The sequence below is a fragment of the Cavia porcellus genome, unplaced genomic scaffold (assembly GCF_034190915.1).
Source record: "Cavia porcellus strain 051 isolate PalLab524CR breed Dunkin Hartley unplaced genomic scaffold, mCavPor4.1 scaffold_5, whole genome shotgun sequence".
Lineage (NCBI taxonomy): Eukaryota > Metazoa > Chordata > Mammalia > Rodentia > Caviidae > Cavia > Cavia porcellus.
Genome location: NW_026947488.1, coordinates 13,020,751 through 13,036,941, shown reverse-complemented (window position 1 = coordinate 13,036,941; position 16,191 = coordinate 13,020,751). Strand labels below are relative to the sequence as shown.

At 52.6% G+C, this 16,191-nt stretch overlaps 1 protein-coding gene across 2 annotated transcripts in view; it reads right to left on the bottom strand.

Annotated features, from left to right (window-relative positions):
- Kcnb1 (potassium voltage-gated channel subfamily B member 1) overlaps positions 1 to 16,191 on the bottom strand; it is a 94,640-nt gene that overhangs the window by 10,505 nt on the left and 67,944 nt on the right. The window lies entirely within an intron of this gene.

The following is a 16,191-nucleotide window of genomic DNA, read 5'->3' as shown; positions in this document are numbered from 1 at the left end:
CTAGCTCTGCATTGGCAGCACAAAAGCAGCTTGGCTGGCACATGAATGAATGGGTTAACTGTGTTTCAATAAAACTTTATTTATAAACATAGGCAGCAGGTTGAATTTCACTTGTAGACTATAATTGGTGACTCCTGAGCTGACCACGGTTCACAGGATTACAGGGTTGAGTGTTGCTTTCACAACAATGATGCTAGTGATACTAAAGGGAGCTGTCCTCTGTTGTTGAGTGTGTGCGTGCTAACCACTCTCCATGGATACCTTACTTTCACAACTACCCTATTAAGTATTATGAGCTCCATCGACCAGAGGAGGAAACTTGGACTTGCACAACTAGCAAGAGGTAGAGCCAGGATTTTAATGCAGGTCATTCTGACCCCAGAGCATGAGCTCTTAAGTCTGTGTTAAAAATCAGATGAAGTTAGATGTGTTGGTGTGCACCTGTGACACCAGCTACACAAGAGGCTGAGACGGGAGGATTGCAAGTTCATGGCTAGCCTGGTCAAACAGGCTGTCTTAAAAAACCAAAACCAAACTCAGACAAAAACAGGTGAAATCTACAGACACTTTTGCTAGAAAAATGTTCAGACACACAAGGTTTTGCAATTTGTAATTTCCTGGGAGGCACAGATGGCTCAGACCCACACTAAGTCCTGACTGGGGCTAAGGACCTTGGCTTTATCGTCACTGAGTCCCTAGAATCAAGAAGAGGGCCTGGATGTGTCTTGTAATCAAGAAGAGGGCTCAGTGTTTTGTAATTAATGAAATCCAGATGCAATAAGTTGCTCCTATGGTCTTTTTCCTCCTCAATATAAGCCCAATCATATTACTTCTCTGTTTAGTAAGTCTCCAGGACTCCTGAGGAAAAGATCTAAACCCCTGATCACCATATCTGTACCATTTAAACTTGGTTGTTGCTGATTGGCCCAGGGTGCACAGAAAATCCAGGCTGAGCCAATCTGCACAGTGGGCTCAGCCATCCAGCCTTGGAGAGTTTGTGCCCAGGAATCCAGGAGGTGAGTGAGTTATGCAGGTGAGCCTGGGATAAGCTTAAACCCCAGGCAAACATTTCCCAATTTATAGGGGGCAGAGAGACCATAAAAATGAATTAGAAAAACTGAACCGCTTAGAGAAGCCAAAAAGGAAGGGCAGAGGCAAAGAGCAGGGGCCAGGAGGACGGGAGCATCCCCAGTGGATACAGAGGGCAGCAGCTAAGGCTCTGGGCTCAGGTGAGCTTGTTTTGGGTTCCCAAGCCTCAGCCCTGGGGGTGACAGGTGGCCCGAGGGCTCTGGTGCCTGCTTCCTTACTTTGAGGAAGTTACTTGAACTCTTTAAGCCTCAGTTTCCCCCCCTGCAGGACAGGTTGATGACAAGAGCATGGATCGTGGGGAACCGCTTAGTGACCAAGCGCGTTCACACCATGCCATTCTCGGCTGGCTCCCAGCAGCTCTTGGTGAATGTCCGATAACCTACAGATCCTGTCTGGGGCAGCGCCTCAGCCCACAGCCGTGAGCAGCGCAGAGCACGTTGCTTCCGAGTGGCCCTCGGCTCTCTGCCTCCTGCCTGTGTCACACTGCCTGCTGTAGCCTGTAAGCAAACCCAGCTAATGTATGGGTGTGGCTGAGGTTTCTGGCTCCTCTGAGGAATCCCCAGTTAGCGCATGCGGCTGTGAAGCTCCACAGAGGGCTCCTCCTCTGACCATCTCTCCAGTTCCCCAAACATCACACTTTTCTGGTCATATGCTACTCATAGGTCAATTTTGCACACCTGAGTTTCTTGCTGTCTGGTGAAACCCAACCCATCTTTCAAGCACAGCCTCAGGATCCTCCCCTCTGAAGTGGTCTTGCTTTTTTGGTTTTATTTTATTTTCAGACAGGGTCTTGCTATATAGTTCAGGCTGACCTTAACTCACTATGTCACCCAGGATGGCCTCAAACTCACAGAGATCCTCCTGTCTCAGCCTCCCGAGAGCTGGGATTGCAGGTGTGCACAGTCCTGCTCTTTTGGAGTGTCGGCCACTGCATCCTCAGGTGTGAACATCGTTTTGCCTTCTCTGAGGGGTAATCACCACATACACACGGGCATGTGTGTGTGTGCCCACCGATGCCCAGAATGTGTGAGCCCTGGGCAGCAGGGATTGGCTGAGAGTTAGCTTTGCACCCACAGCACCCAGATCGAGAGTGGCACCTGGCAGATGCCCTCAAAGTACTGATTCGCTGTTGCTCAAGTTCATAGAGCTGTGAGTGGAAGGGTCCGGGTCAGGGCTCAGTTTTCAACTTGGCAAGCATCTATGGGTCATTTACTGCATGTGAGGCTCCTCGGTCGACCGTGAGGGTGACAGGCGGCCAGAGAGCTTTGGTGCCTGCATAGGCTTAGCTAGGGAGGTGAGAGAACCTTGCTGGGTGCAGCCCCCTCAGCCTCATTTGTGCCAGCTTCTTATCCTTTTGCTCCAGTTCTGGCCAGCACATCCTGTGCTTTTAAAATAATTAGCTTTTGAGTCTCAGTGTCTTGATTTGCATCCACTACAAGAGAAAAGTTCTCTAGTCATGGTAGAAGGTGACATGTTTGATATGAAACGTAGACCTAGTTTACATGTACTTTGGGAATCATCATCAAACAAACACCTGCGAACAGAGAAGGGCGCAGTCACACCAATACTTCTGGGGTCCTCTGCCCTCCGAGAGACGGCCTGTGTGGGCAGATTGTTCCTCTCATCTCTTTGCTTTTCCGCATAGTTCTCTATGCAAATGTGTGCAGCCCTAAACAAACTGTCTCCATGTTGATGTCTTACTGGGTGTGTCCTTTTGTTCCTTGCACTATTTTTCAGAGAGAGAGAGAGATAGACAGAGATAGAGACAGATCTGTCTTCATTTCATTTTAGATTTATCCTCGGAAATAACAGGCAAAATTGACTTTTCCCCCACTACCAATTTGTGCACTAAACATCTATCAAAATAAATCTGTGATTACTGCAGAGGAACACACAGCGCCTTCCTTGGGACCCCTGTAGGAAGGTCAGCTGTGTGGGCCCTGGACCTTGACTCTGAGCTCTGCAGTTTTTTGGTGGAATGACCTTGAGCACTGGAACTTTCCTGGCTGGAGTTTCTTTACCCGTGAAAGGATATATACTAGCTGTTCTTCCCTCAGGATGATTTTGACACTCAAGGGATGCTTAGTGGTTTCCGTAAGGATTTTTGGAGGGAGGAGAGAGTGCTGGTGACACCGCGGGTGGAGGTCAGGAATGAGCATCCTACAGTGCACAGCAGGCCTTGAAAGCATGGCACTGTTCAACCTGAAATGCCCGCGGAGCTGAGGCTGAGAAACTCCTGGATACAAGGATAGCCCCTCACACGCTGTGACTCGGGGGGCACGGGTAGCTGTGAGTGCAATGCTGAGCTAAGAGCGCGCCTGATTTAGCGGGCCAGCGGTGGGCCTCAGGCGGACTCCTGCAGGAAGCTGCTCCTGTCTCTGCGCCCCGGCAGCCCAGGCGGGAGAGTGCCTGTGCAGAGTGAGCAGATTCCGGGGGAGCCTGTTCCTTTAAGAACTGATAGGTTCTGCTTCCCCCAGAGGCTGGCAGGGGAAGCCTGCTCTGGCTTCTAACCCCCAGACAACTCCAAGGAAGGCCCACATCATTGATGTTCTGCCGACAACGTATGAATTATGCACTCAGCTATTGTACAATCCTTGGGGCCTCCGGCTGGCAACCCTTTTATACCTTGCTCCTCTCCAGCCCAAAGGTGCCTAGAAGAAAAGAAAGGGGGCCCTGCTGAGTCCTGGGGGCTGCCTGCTGCTCAGGGTTGGGTTAGGAGGGCGAGTGCACACATGCACACGCATCAGATAGCTCTGCCAAGAGCGAGCACTTTCGCCCCTCCAGGATGCATAACAAGGTTTTTGCTTTTTCCTCTTTGAGACTCACTGAAGCCTTCAGCATCAGGCCCATGCTTCCTGCCAGGGAACTTCCGAGTTTGAGTTCAGTGCCCTGTGCCTCAGTTTGTCCATCTGCAACACAAGAGATCACTGCAAGATTGCAATGCGAACCCAGTGAGTTCATACGGCCTTCAGCCAGCTGGTGCTGGAGTGGTGCTTAGCTTCCCCTGTTCCCATGACTCCACAGCTTTACACTGACCTATAAGCTGGTTTGGGCTCTGTGCTCTTGTGTCACAGCTGTGTGGCTTTGGACACTTCCAACCTCTGAGTTTCCATTTCCTTAGCTCGTAAGTGAAGAGGAAAGTTGATGAACACTTACTACATAACTGCCTAAGATATATCATTACTAAATTATTATTTGGATAGATGATTATTGACCCCACCTCCACCCCCTGGGCTGGCTGCCCTAGGACCCCTAGATCCTGGCTCCTGGTAGGTATCCTCTAAACAGCTCTTCAAACCAGAAGGATATTATGACTCTGGTCTCTAGACGAGTCCCTGGCTAAGGGACCAGCAGCCACCTGGAAGTCCTCCTGCCCCAGCTCAGGCCTTGACAAGGCCTCCACTTTCCTGGGACCTGAGCCCAGTTTGGTTTGGGCAGTACTCCAGGCACCCGGGAAGCAGAGGTAGGAGCCAGCAGCAGGGACTGGGAGACTGTCCCCAAATTCCCTGCCTGTAAGGAGGTTCTGGAACCTGGAACCCACCTGTCTGTGCCAAAAAGAGATGGGGGGAGGCTGGGCAGTGGGGGGTCTCACAAGTGGGATCCGGCTGCTGCAGCCAGGCCCTCCTAGTCCCAGCTGTCAGCTGTGGTGTTGAGACAGGAACACCCACGGGCTCTTCATCACTGGCCCTGCCCGCCTCTCTGCGACTCCAGGAATGTGGATCAGGCAGCAACCGTCCATGCAGAACAGGGCTCAAGCCCCTCCCAGAAAGATGGGGAGGCTCAGGCAGAGCATGGACCTGCCGCGGTCACAAGCCCACCGCGGGTCACACGAGCTGTGGCAGGCTGTAAGCTGCTGCGGTGAGCTGCCCTTGCACGCTGTTTATACACAGGTGTGTTCCTATCACCTGCATTCCTAACAGCCACAGCGTGGAAACCGCACCAACGGCCAAATCAAATGTGGGCTATTCATACTCTAGAACAGGCTGCCTTCTAAAAAGGGAACCATGTCCTAGAGGTGAGCCATGAAAACATTACCGAAGTGAAGGAAGCCAGTCACAAAAGACCACATAGAATCTCACTGCGTTTACACGAATGCCCAGATAAGGCAAGACTATGGGGACAGAAAGTAGGTTAGTGGTTGCCAGGATGGGGGTAGGGATTAGCAGTTAGGGGGCCTGGGACCTCCCTGGGACAATGACATATTCTGAAACTGATTTACGATGATGGCTGCGCAACTTGGTAAATCGACTAAAAACTGTTGAACTGTATACCGGAAAGAGATGAGTTATTTGATATGTAAAATGGGCCACACTAAAATTATATAAAAAGGTGCTTTCCATAAAGAGCATCTCACAGCTGTGAAGCCCCACAGCCACAGCGATGGGTCACGGGACAGAAGCAGAACAGAGCGAGCCACGCCCTGCTGCAGCAAACCCTGCCTTGGCTCCCAGCTTCTGGGTTAAGTTCCGGCTCCTTTGCATTCAGTTGCAATCTATGTATCGAGCACTTCCTAAGCACTCTGCTGGTTTCTGAGAATGCAGCATTAATAATAAAAATAAAAAGATTTCCCCAATCTCACGGAGCTGTTAGGGAGAGGCAGACAGAACATAAACCAAGAAAGGAACAAGGTGATGTCAGCCAGTGTTACGTGCTGTGTGTCACTAAGAAAACACACAAGGGGACTGATAGAAAAGCCCTGGGAACGGCGCACGAGGCTGGATGGCCAGGGCAGGACTGTTCCCGGAGACGCTGGTGGCTCAGACTGAAAGAGGACAAGGGATGTGCGTGGGAAGATCACAGGTCATCATCTCCCGTGGGGTTTCCTCTGCCTACAGCACTCTTCCCTCTGATCCACGGTCCCCTCCTCCTGTCTGATTGCTGCTGCCCCTCAGATGCCCAGCTCCGGGCCGCCTGCTCCTGTGAGCTATCGCTGACCCAGGTCCAGAGGGGTTTGTCTGTCCTCAGGCTCCCAAGGTCCCAAGCACCTCCTGTCACCACGCTAGTCATGCTGAGCTGAATTGCTTTCTCCTCTCTGTCCCCACTCGTGTCCCCACTCGTGGAAGAGTGCCCAGCACAGTGTGTGCTTTCTAAATATTTGATAAATGAATGAACAAGCAAGTGGATGAAATCGAAGCCTCCAGGATGAAGTCACTTTCCCAGGGCCGTTCAGTGGATCTGGGACAAGATCTCAGGTCCCCGAGATATTTTCAAGGACATAGGAAGAGGTGATTCCTGGACTATCAGAACGTTCACTCCTTTTATGGCACTTCCGCTTCCTCCAGCTTTATGGGGGGATTACAGAAGAGAGTTTTAATTAGAAGGGTCACTGGCGCAGATCCGATTAAGGGGATTGGGAGCAGGCTGAGGGTTTTGCCCTCTTCCTGGGCTGCGTGGGCGGCTGGGGGTTGGTGAGAACCATTGCATCTGTCAGCCTGCAGGGGGCGCTGACGGCCACCCAGGGACAAAAATCTGGGGCTCCTCGGTTTGGGCGATGAGGGCTGAAGGCAGAGACCTTCAGCAGAGGCAGTCACAGAGGCAAGGCTGCAGGGTCACTGTTGCAGGTCACTCTCATCCACAGGCCTTGGGGCTGAGAAATTTAATTTTCTTTAGTTGCCCAAGTTTCAAACTGGGAGATTTCACATAAAAATCCAGATGTTCAGATTCCTTTGGAAAGTCACCCCTCACTGGCTGCCCCTTCGGTGGGCCACAGGGACCCTGTGCCTTTGCTTATCTCTAAGTCTCCACAGGCAGATGGATTGGCCACCCTGGACCTGCTGGAGACGATAATGAAGCTGACAGCTGCTTCCTGACCCGACCTGGCATGCGAAGGACTCTCCAGACAAGACAGGCACGAGAAGGCCCAGGCCACACAGGGGTCCCGCCTGCCACACCTGCCCCTTCCTTTTCCGCCATATGCAACTGGTTGCCAAGTCTGGTTAATTACTGCTCATAAACCTCTGTGGATCTGATCCGTTCTCTCCATCTGCACGGCCATCAGCCCCCTCCCACCGGGGCTGATGTCCATCAAACGGACTTCTTCCTGGGCTCCCCAGAGCTACGCTGCCTCTCCACGGCAAAGACCCCCAGGTACTCCAGGAGCTGTTCTTCCCTTCTCCCATCGCCAGTTTTAGCTGGACACAGAACTACATTTCCCAGCTCCCCTTGCGCTAGACATGTGATCAAGGTTAACCAAGGGAAGGTGGGCAGAATTCACTGCAAACCCTTTTTCTTTTCTTATTGGCTGGGAGGTACATGGTGGGTGGAGCTAAAACACCTCTCTTAGGTCTGAGATGGAGCCAATTCCAACTCTAGAGCATCCTTTACAGAAAGTTCACCAATTCCTGGCCTACCTCATACCATCTATCTGTGTAAGTGCTGGATTGGGGGTCTCCTTTTACTGCAGTTTGGTCTATACCTGCCTCAGGCTCTAGGCTCATTTGCTTCATATCCCCTCTGCTCTCTCATCTCAGGCACTTTGGCCTTCCTTTGGCCCCTCATGGGCTCCAGCATCCTTCTACCACAGGGTCTTTGCCTATGCTTCTGCCTGGAATGTATTTTCCTCCATTCTGCCTGGCTGGCTCCCACTCCTTTTTACCTCACTTCTTCAGGGAAGCCAACCCTGACCTCCTGACTGAGTCAAATCCCCAGGATCAGGCTGTCACACTGTCCCATCCTTCCCTTCACTGCACCATCCAAGTCACCTCCACTGACTGAGCAACTTGAGGGTGGGATCTGAGATTTCCAAATCTGGGCTCTTAGACTTTACAGTAGATGCTCAGTAACAATTTATGGAACGAAGGATCTCATTTCCTCTTGATAACAATCTGGGAGGTTGTGCTGTGCCTCCCCCATTTTATAACTGGGTAAACTGAGGCTGAGAAACCAAATGTCCAAGGTGATGATAAGAAAGAGAGGGAGGCAGCGTTTAAAGCTGTGTCCACTAGGTTTCAAGTACTTGCTTTCGCCCTTTAAACCTCTGGGATCTTCCTTCCCCCAGAGCCTTGAAGCAGGAGATGGATTTACCTTCTGCCTTCACTGAGCCACCTTCCTGGGGTGACCTCGCTCCCCCCCACAAGCCTGGCTGGGGCAACCTCTTCCTGCCAGCCCTGCCCCAGACAGGAGGAGTTTGGGGAGCTGGTGACATCATGGCCTCCTGTCCACTGAGGACAGTGGCCTCCAGTGGGGGCTGAAGGGACGACTCTGGTCCCTGCAGAGGGAGCGGGTGATGAGGGGCTGGCTCCTGAAGGGACACTGCCCTTCCTGCCTGGGTGAGCGCCATCTCCCTGAATTTGTTGAGCATGTGAGCAGCTGAGCAAGGGCTGCTGTCTTAGCAGTGATGGATGGCGCTGGCTGTCCACCCGCCCTGCACGCGGCAGGATGTGCACTAAAGCAGGGAAGAGCAGGGGTGGGTCAGGCAGGCACAGCGCCCACAGGGTCTGCTGAGCACGGTCGGGTCCCCTTCCCCTGAGTCTGCAGGGCAGGGAGTGGGGGCTAGGAGTGGCCCCAGTGGCCACGGTTACTCACAGTGTAAGCCAAGCAGGTGCTGACTTGCTAATGTCAGGGCGATGCTCTGAGAGTGGCCATTCTTGACAAGAGCTGCATTCGCTGGGCAGTGTCCAGTGCACAGCCACAGAGGCGCGTGGGGGGCTTAGTGAAGGGAGCAGGAGCGGGCACCATCTGGAGACCCACTGCCTGCTCCTGGCTGGGCATCCTCACGTGGTTCCGCATCTCCGGCCTTTGTCTCGTACCCTCCATTTGGAGCGTGGGTCTCTGGCATAGGTCCTTTCCCAGGGGCCACTGAGGATCTGGTGACCGTTAGTGCAATACACAGCCTCCGCTTTTCTGCTTTTTTTCTTTTCTCTTGTTTTGGGGGTGGGGGAAGGATACTGGGAATTGAACCCAGAAACTCTGCAACTGAACCACAGCCCCCCAGTCATTTCAAACCTTTTTTCTTTAAAATTTGAGACTGGATCTCACTCGGCTACTACTTTACCCAGGTTGAGCTCAAACTCATGGTCCTCCTGCCTCAGCCTCCCAGAGTGCTGGGATTTCAGGTGAGGTGACCTCTGCTCTTGTCGTGGCAGGGGAGGGAACAGCATGAGCAGTTCACACTCACTCTCGAAGGCCTGAGCCTCCCCACGCCCCCATCATCTCCCCTGGACAGCTGGGCTTGGGAGCCGCATTCTGCCTCCCTCACTGGGCTGCAGGAATCTGAGATCTTTGAGAAGCTCTGCGGAGCAGTCCTCAGTGCTATGGGCACAGTGTGGTGCTGTCAGGGTGCATGCAGACAAAACTGCTGGGGTTTCTACTTGCTCATGTAAAAAAGCCGAGACAGTGACTTTTACTGACATTCAGCCTAAATCAGTGTTGGAGTTCTTGGTTATGTCAGAGCCAAAGCCTTGGGGACAAGCGCTCTGGGGGACAAGGGGGAGTCTCTGCTCAGCAGGACAGGCAGGGAGGCCCCATCTTTGATTGCAGCAGGCAGGCGAGGCAGAAGAGGCTTCCAGGACTCACGTGTGGTATTTCTGTCATCTTTGCCATGGGTGCTGGATTTCCTGCAGGAATCAGGGGGTGCCTGGGGCCGCACACACTGCTGCTCAAGGCTGAGGCCTTGCAGGGGCCCGCAATTCCCGCTCCCCAATGTGGAGCTGTAGACTCAGGGTTCAGGGCTTTGCTCATCACTGTAACAAAATCAGGTGCAACCTGACCGCTCTTGTGGCTGAGTCTGATCAAAGATGTTGTTCTCTGGTGTCAACCCAAGTGGTCCTCCTGGAGGACGGCTTGCACAGCTTAAGATGCACGGGCAGAGGTGGGAGGTGACAGTGGCAGCGCAGTGAAACTAGGGCCCCAGCGGCCGCTTCTCCTGGTGACGGCTGAGGTTAAGAATGAGGATGATCTTTTGAAACATGAATGTTCATCCCCCATCCTCACCATCAGCCCCATCTTCATCCTGCGTCAAACGCAGAAATAACGCGCTATCGCTGAGGTTTAAAAGTAAACGACTGAGCTGGATCTAGAGAAAGGAGGCCCCAGAACGTGCTGGTCCTGAACCTAACTTGCATCTGATGCTCCTCTTCGACCCCTCACCAGGCTGATGGCATGAGGTTCAGTGATTGGCTGCGAGCTGCATCTGTCGCCCTGTCAGGATCTGTGACCTCTGACCTCCTCAGTCTGAGGAAGACCTGACAACCCAGGGTGGAGTGGGTGGGTGGTGGGGAGAGGGAGGGAGCTGTTCCCATGAGCTGCTGCTTTGCACTGGAGGGAAGGTCAAGTAGAAAACAGCGGAACCAGCCAGACCCGGGTTCAAATCTTACCCTGAGGTTTACTAGCTGTTTATTTTTATGCAAAGAACTTCCCCTCTCTGAGCCTCTGTCTCCTCACCTGTACAGTGGTCAGACTTTTACAAAGGTTTCCTTCAGTGAGGTGCCAGGTGCTCTTTTAGGCTCAGGTGCGGGGCGGGGCTGGGGGTGGGTATGACAGGGAACAACCCAAGCGAAAATGTCAGATTTCAGTGAGCTGCTGTTCTTGCAGAGAGAAGGGACACACTGAACAGTAACAAGTCAGCAGGGTCATTTTTTAAATTTTGGTACCGGAGATTGAACTCATGACCTCACGCTTGCCAGGCAAGGGCTTAAGCCACTGAGCTAAATCCCCTGCCCCTACAGGGTCATTTTGAGTTATGATCGTTTCAGTGGAAAAATGCAATAGGCCCATGGAAAAGACAATGGATAGGAGATGGTTTACTCTAGCAGGGGTGGTCAGGGCAGCCTCTCTGGTCTGCCAACTTCTGACAGACCAGAGGAAGTGCTCTTACCAAGCCTTACTCAGCCCATTGACTGCCCTGTCATAGCAGCATGAACTTCTAGAAATGTCTTTAAAGCAGAGAAGCTACATCTTCTCTCTAGATCTTTCCCCGTCCTGGTCCCAGGGATGAAACTGTGAGGGCTGGCATGATAGCAGCCATTCGGAACCATGAAGCTGAAAGCCACACTCTGAGAAAGGCCAACAAGAAAGATGGGACGAGACTGGGTGCTGATGACTGTGCAGAGCCCCATGGATACATCTGGATACATGAAAGAAAGCACCTCTCTTGAGATCACTGTCTGTCATAGAGCCAGGGACAGATCTTTCTTTTTGGGTACCAGGAATCGAGCTCAGGACCATACACTTGGCATGCGAGCACTGTGCCGCTGAGCTATATCCCTGGACCTGGGCACAGATATTAATCCACAGCCCCATGACACTCTAGTATGTGGAGTGTCACCTACACAAGGAGCTGTCAACTGTCTGACTGGCAGTGACACGGAGGCATTGAGAAGCCAGGCACTCTGAGTTGATTGGTGATGGCCTTGGGACCAGTCTGCCCATTCTACAGAACCCAAGCGGTACCCTGTGTCCTTAACCCACACCACACACCCTCCTCCCTTCCTAGACCCTCACTAGCCTTCTATTTCCCCGTCAACCGACAGACAGATGCCATAGTGCCTTCCTGTCCTGTCCTGTCCTGTCCTGTCCTGGAGAGACCTGTGCCGCCTGTCACCTTTCCACCTGCCCAACATATACTGCTTTCTGATTGCTTTCAAACCCAGCAGAAATGTCACTGCCTTAGAAAAGCCACAGCAGTCCTGACAGAAAGGACGTGCTCTTTCCATACCTTACTCAGCCCACTGACTGCCCCATCATAGCAGCCTTTTAAAGACAGAAAGTAGGTCTTGTCACTACCTTTCTTAAGCCCTCCAGTGGCTTCCTGCTGCTCCTAGAATAAAATCTGGATGCACCTGGAGCCTCACACAGCGCCATCTGCCCCATCCTTGGTTGTCCCTGCAGATCTTTTCCTCTGTTCTCTTCCACACATCACCTCCCAGCCACACTGTCCATCTATCTGCTCCTCCTCAGGACATGCTCACCCCTGCCCCAGGACCTTTGCACATGAGTCCCCCTATCTGGAATGCCCCTGTCCCAGCTTTTCTATGACTGGCTCCTTCTTATCCCTTCCATTCTCTCTGTAGAATGGGTATCTCTGACCACCTAATTCAAAATCACCTCCTGCCTAGTTAACTTGCTCTTGCTACACCATTTTTCTCCTAGGTGATCTGTCTCAAGCTGCAATCATCTTGTTTACCCGTGTGTTCATCTGCTTCTTTGCTGCCTCCCCACTCACCGGGGCTGGCCCCATGAGGGTAGGGATTGTGGTTCCTCAGAGCTCGGCAGAGACTGGTGAGGGGCTTCGACGTAACAGACACTGGCACATTTAAAAAATGGATGAGTGAGGCTGGGGTTTTTAGCTCAGAGGCACAAGCGCCTCCCTGGTAAGTGTGAGGTCCCGAGTTTGATCCCTGGTACCATTAAAAAAAAAAGAATAAGTGGATAAATGAATGCTTGGTTCATCCATCAGACAGATGAATGAAAGGGTGGCTGGCTGGGTAAGCAAGTGGATGAATGGGGGCGTGGACAGAGGGAGGGGATAAATGGGTGGATGGACGGGTGGATGGACCGGTGAGTGACGGACGGACCGACGGACGGACGGAAGGACGGATGGGAATTGTGACTTTAGCAGCTATGCCCTCCCATGGACAACCCCAGCGCAGTGCTTATGGACTGCCTCTTTTATTCGAGACTCACGCAGCCTCGGGGAAATGCAGGCTCGGGTTAACAGCTGCGTGTCTGGTAATAATGATATAATCATAACAGCTAATATTTATTGATCTCTCACTGTGCTGGGCATTGTGCCAGCTGCATTCCATGACCAATCTCATTTACTCCTTACATTAATCCAAAAGATAGATTCATGATTCCTGTTTTGTAGTTGGGAAAACCAAGGCACAGAGGCTGCGGCTTCATGGGGAAGAGGAGGATTCTGGGGTGGGCCTCGAGGGCTGGAGATGGGGTTCAGCAGTGAGAACGGGAGGAGGGAGCTCGCAGCAGAAGTCACTGCGCACGCGCAGGCGTGGAGTGGAGCTGAGCGGCTACTCAATCGAGTGGGCGTGGCTGCACACAGGAAGATGTCAGAGACCAGAGCCGCTGCGTTGGGGGGCACCTACCACATGCAAGGTCCCAAAGCATTTATTTAGCGCCGCCCTGCAGGGAGCTTCTCTGTCACCTGCATCTCTCCCAGGACTGACGCTTTTAACAGTTAAATACTTTGCCCAGATACTCCAAGCAGTGTTAGGCTTTGAATTCAGACCTGCCAACTGTGTGTGTAGAGGGGCATGCTAGGTCAATGTGATTGGTTCAGTAGGAGTGGGCGTGACTCATATTGGCCAATCAGGTTTCACTCTGAGACTTTCCTGATATTACTGGGAAAGAGGCGTCACCTTTAATCAGACAGAGGCTGTTGAGTTGACAGGTTATCGCCCTGTAGGGACAAGCGGTCACCTCTGGCCTTGTGCAAATAACCTACCGAGTCAAAGGCAGCCATTCCTGAAAGAAGTATCCCTGGACTTTCACCAGTATCAAGAACTAACAAGTGTCTTGTTTTGATTGGGCAGTTTGGTTGGGTTTCTGATGCAAATGAAAGTGAGGCTAACGAAACTGCACCTTAATTCTACAGGTGAGATTGCGAAGGTTCATGGAGGTGAGTGACTTCCTAAGGGCCCACGGGCAGGAAGTGGCATATCACACAAAGCTGTCACACAGAGGGCGCCTGACCCTAGCCAAATGCCATGCCCTTCACCCACAGACCTAGGAACGTGGCGTGGAGGGATGGCAGAGATCTGCCGGCTGGCGAAATCTCCCTGAGCTCCATGATGCTGGTCGGATTCTGGAATCCATCCAGAGCAGTCTAAACTTTGTGTCTTTCCCAGGCAGCTCTGGGGTCTGGAGGGTGCAGGGATCTAAGGCTCAGGGATTGTAAATAAACGAACCCACAGCCAGGATGTCAGCATCTGAACAAAATTCCTGAAGAGTCCCTTCCAAAAATGTCATCTGAGGGTCCTGACTTGGATTTCCAAGTGGCTGCAGCCCTAGGACTCCTCAGATGCTGACACTTAGTGGGATCTTGCACTGGTAATGGCTTCGTGCCACCAAGAATTCTGCAGTCATCTCACCTGCTCCAAGCTCCGGCACTCTAGAGCTGGGCAGAGTACGGGTCAGAGTTAGGGTGCAGTCCTGGCTCCTGCCAGCTGGGTGCCCTCTGGTACATCGCTAGCCGCTCTGAGCCCTGGTTTCCCACTGTGTGCCATGGACAGGACTAGAAGGAAGTCAAACCAAACAGGGAGAAGCTCACAGCAGTTTGGAACCTCGTTAGCTTTTGGATCCTGGCATGGACAAACCATGTAACCTCTCTAAGCCTCAGTTTCCTCATCTGTGAAATGCGGTCAGAACAGTCCCCACTATGCAGAAGACTGAGAGGCAGCAATGAAACTGTGCATGGAAAAATGTACCCCAAGGCCTGCCACTCGGTGCCAGTGAAGGGGGAGCCGTGTGACAGTGTGAACTGAGGCCACCCGTCAGCCCCTGCCCCTCGCCTCATGGGCAGGAGTTTGGGTCCACACAGTGAACTCATTGCCAGCATTTATTTTCCCTATGAATTCAGATTCCAGAAAGATCTGAAGCTGTGGCTCCTCTGGGTCCATGTTCTGCTGTGGCAGCCCCAGGATGACAAGGAAGCCAGGCCTGTGCTGGGACAATCTTATGTGCAGCCCACATGCACCCTGGGAGGCCTGTGGGGCTCTGCAGGGAGCTGGGGTGTGGGCCCAGGGATAAATAACCAGAGCGAGAGATTAAACAGTGCCAGCAGTCACAGGATCCCTGAGGAATGCGGGGCCTTCACCGCTCCCAGCCAGGGAGCAGGGACACAGGCCCTTCCTGCCCCACAGGGAAATGTGTTTTTCTTAAGGGCCCCAGTTACATTTTTTTACCCCTCCCCGACTACTGCTTCTTCCAGAGTGTTTCAAAGACTCCTCTATCTCGACCACGCATCCTACCATACCTTAATCGCACAGAACTGTGGCGGAGTGCAGGGATGGGGAGAGGAGGATGGGTGACTATTTGAGCTCATGAAGCCTGGAAAGTCCTTTCTGAGGAGGTGATGTGTGAGGGGAGAGTGGAGGAATGCAAAGGGGCGGGCCTGCAAAAATCTAAGGAGCCCCACAGGCCTAATGCAGACTGTAAATGCTCTGGCTGCACTCAGGAGCAGCCTGCAGGGCAATTGGGACAGAAGCAGGAATCAAAGCAAGGAGGCCATAGCAGGTGTCAAAGTGAGGGACAGAAGCCACTGAACAGAAAAGGCAGATTCAGGGTGTCTTCTGGAGATGAGACCAACCATTAGCTGATGGCACAGATATGGTGGCAGAGGGAAGAGTCAAGGTGGAATCCCAGGCTTTGTCCCGAGCAGCCCAAATGGTAGAGGCTCAGAGCAGCACCTGGGTCCACCTTAGGAGCAGCTTCGAACACTCCCCAGGGGTCCGGATGAAACGCTGCATGCACTGGGAGCAGTGGAAGGCTTCCAAGAAAAAGCAGCGTATTCATTTAGTCACTTGACAAACCTTTATGTGGCGAGATGGACCAATCTGTGCTCTCTTAGACAGTGGACCATGCACAGGGCACACACCTCCTTCCTGGGGACAGGCGGCCAACCAAGGGATTCTGCCAGTCAGTGCCTGCTCTCCCTGCCCCTCCTCCTTCCTCCCTTTCTTAGGAACTGATGTGCATTTTAAAAATATTTCTTCCTTTACTGTTTGTCTTCCCTTCTAAAAGCTCCATGAAAGGAGGGCCTGTTGTCATGATTTCTGTATCCCTCATGCCTCGGCCTGTGCCCAGCACATAGTGTGTGCTCAATAACTATGGGAGGAACTGAGTGTGAATGGAAAATCCATGGAAATAGAAAAGATGATCCCTCTGTCGCAGCCAAGCCCATTCTCTTGTGAGTCTTGAGGCCTCCCCAGGGCAGAAAGGGCCTGAGAGATAGGAGGGAGAGGTGGTTCATCACCCACCCTCCCAGTGGCTGGTTCTGGGTCCTGGCTGCTGGGCTGCTGGTCGTGGTGGCTGTAATCTTCCTGGCTAAGCAGTCAGTGTGGGGGATGTGTACTCTGAGGCCTGAGCATCCTGTCCTGCTGGTTCTAAAGTGACCTTGGCCGGGTGACCCAAGTCAAGATGGATGTC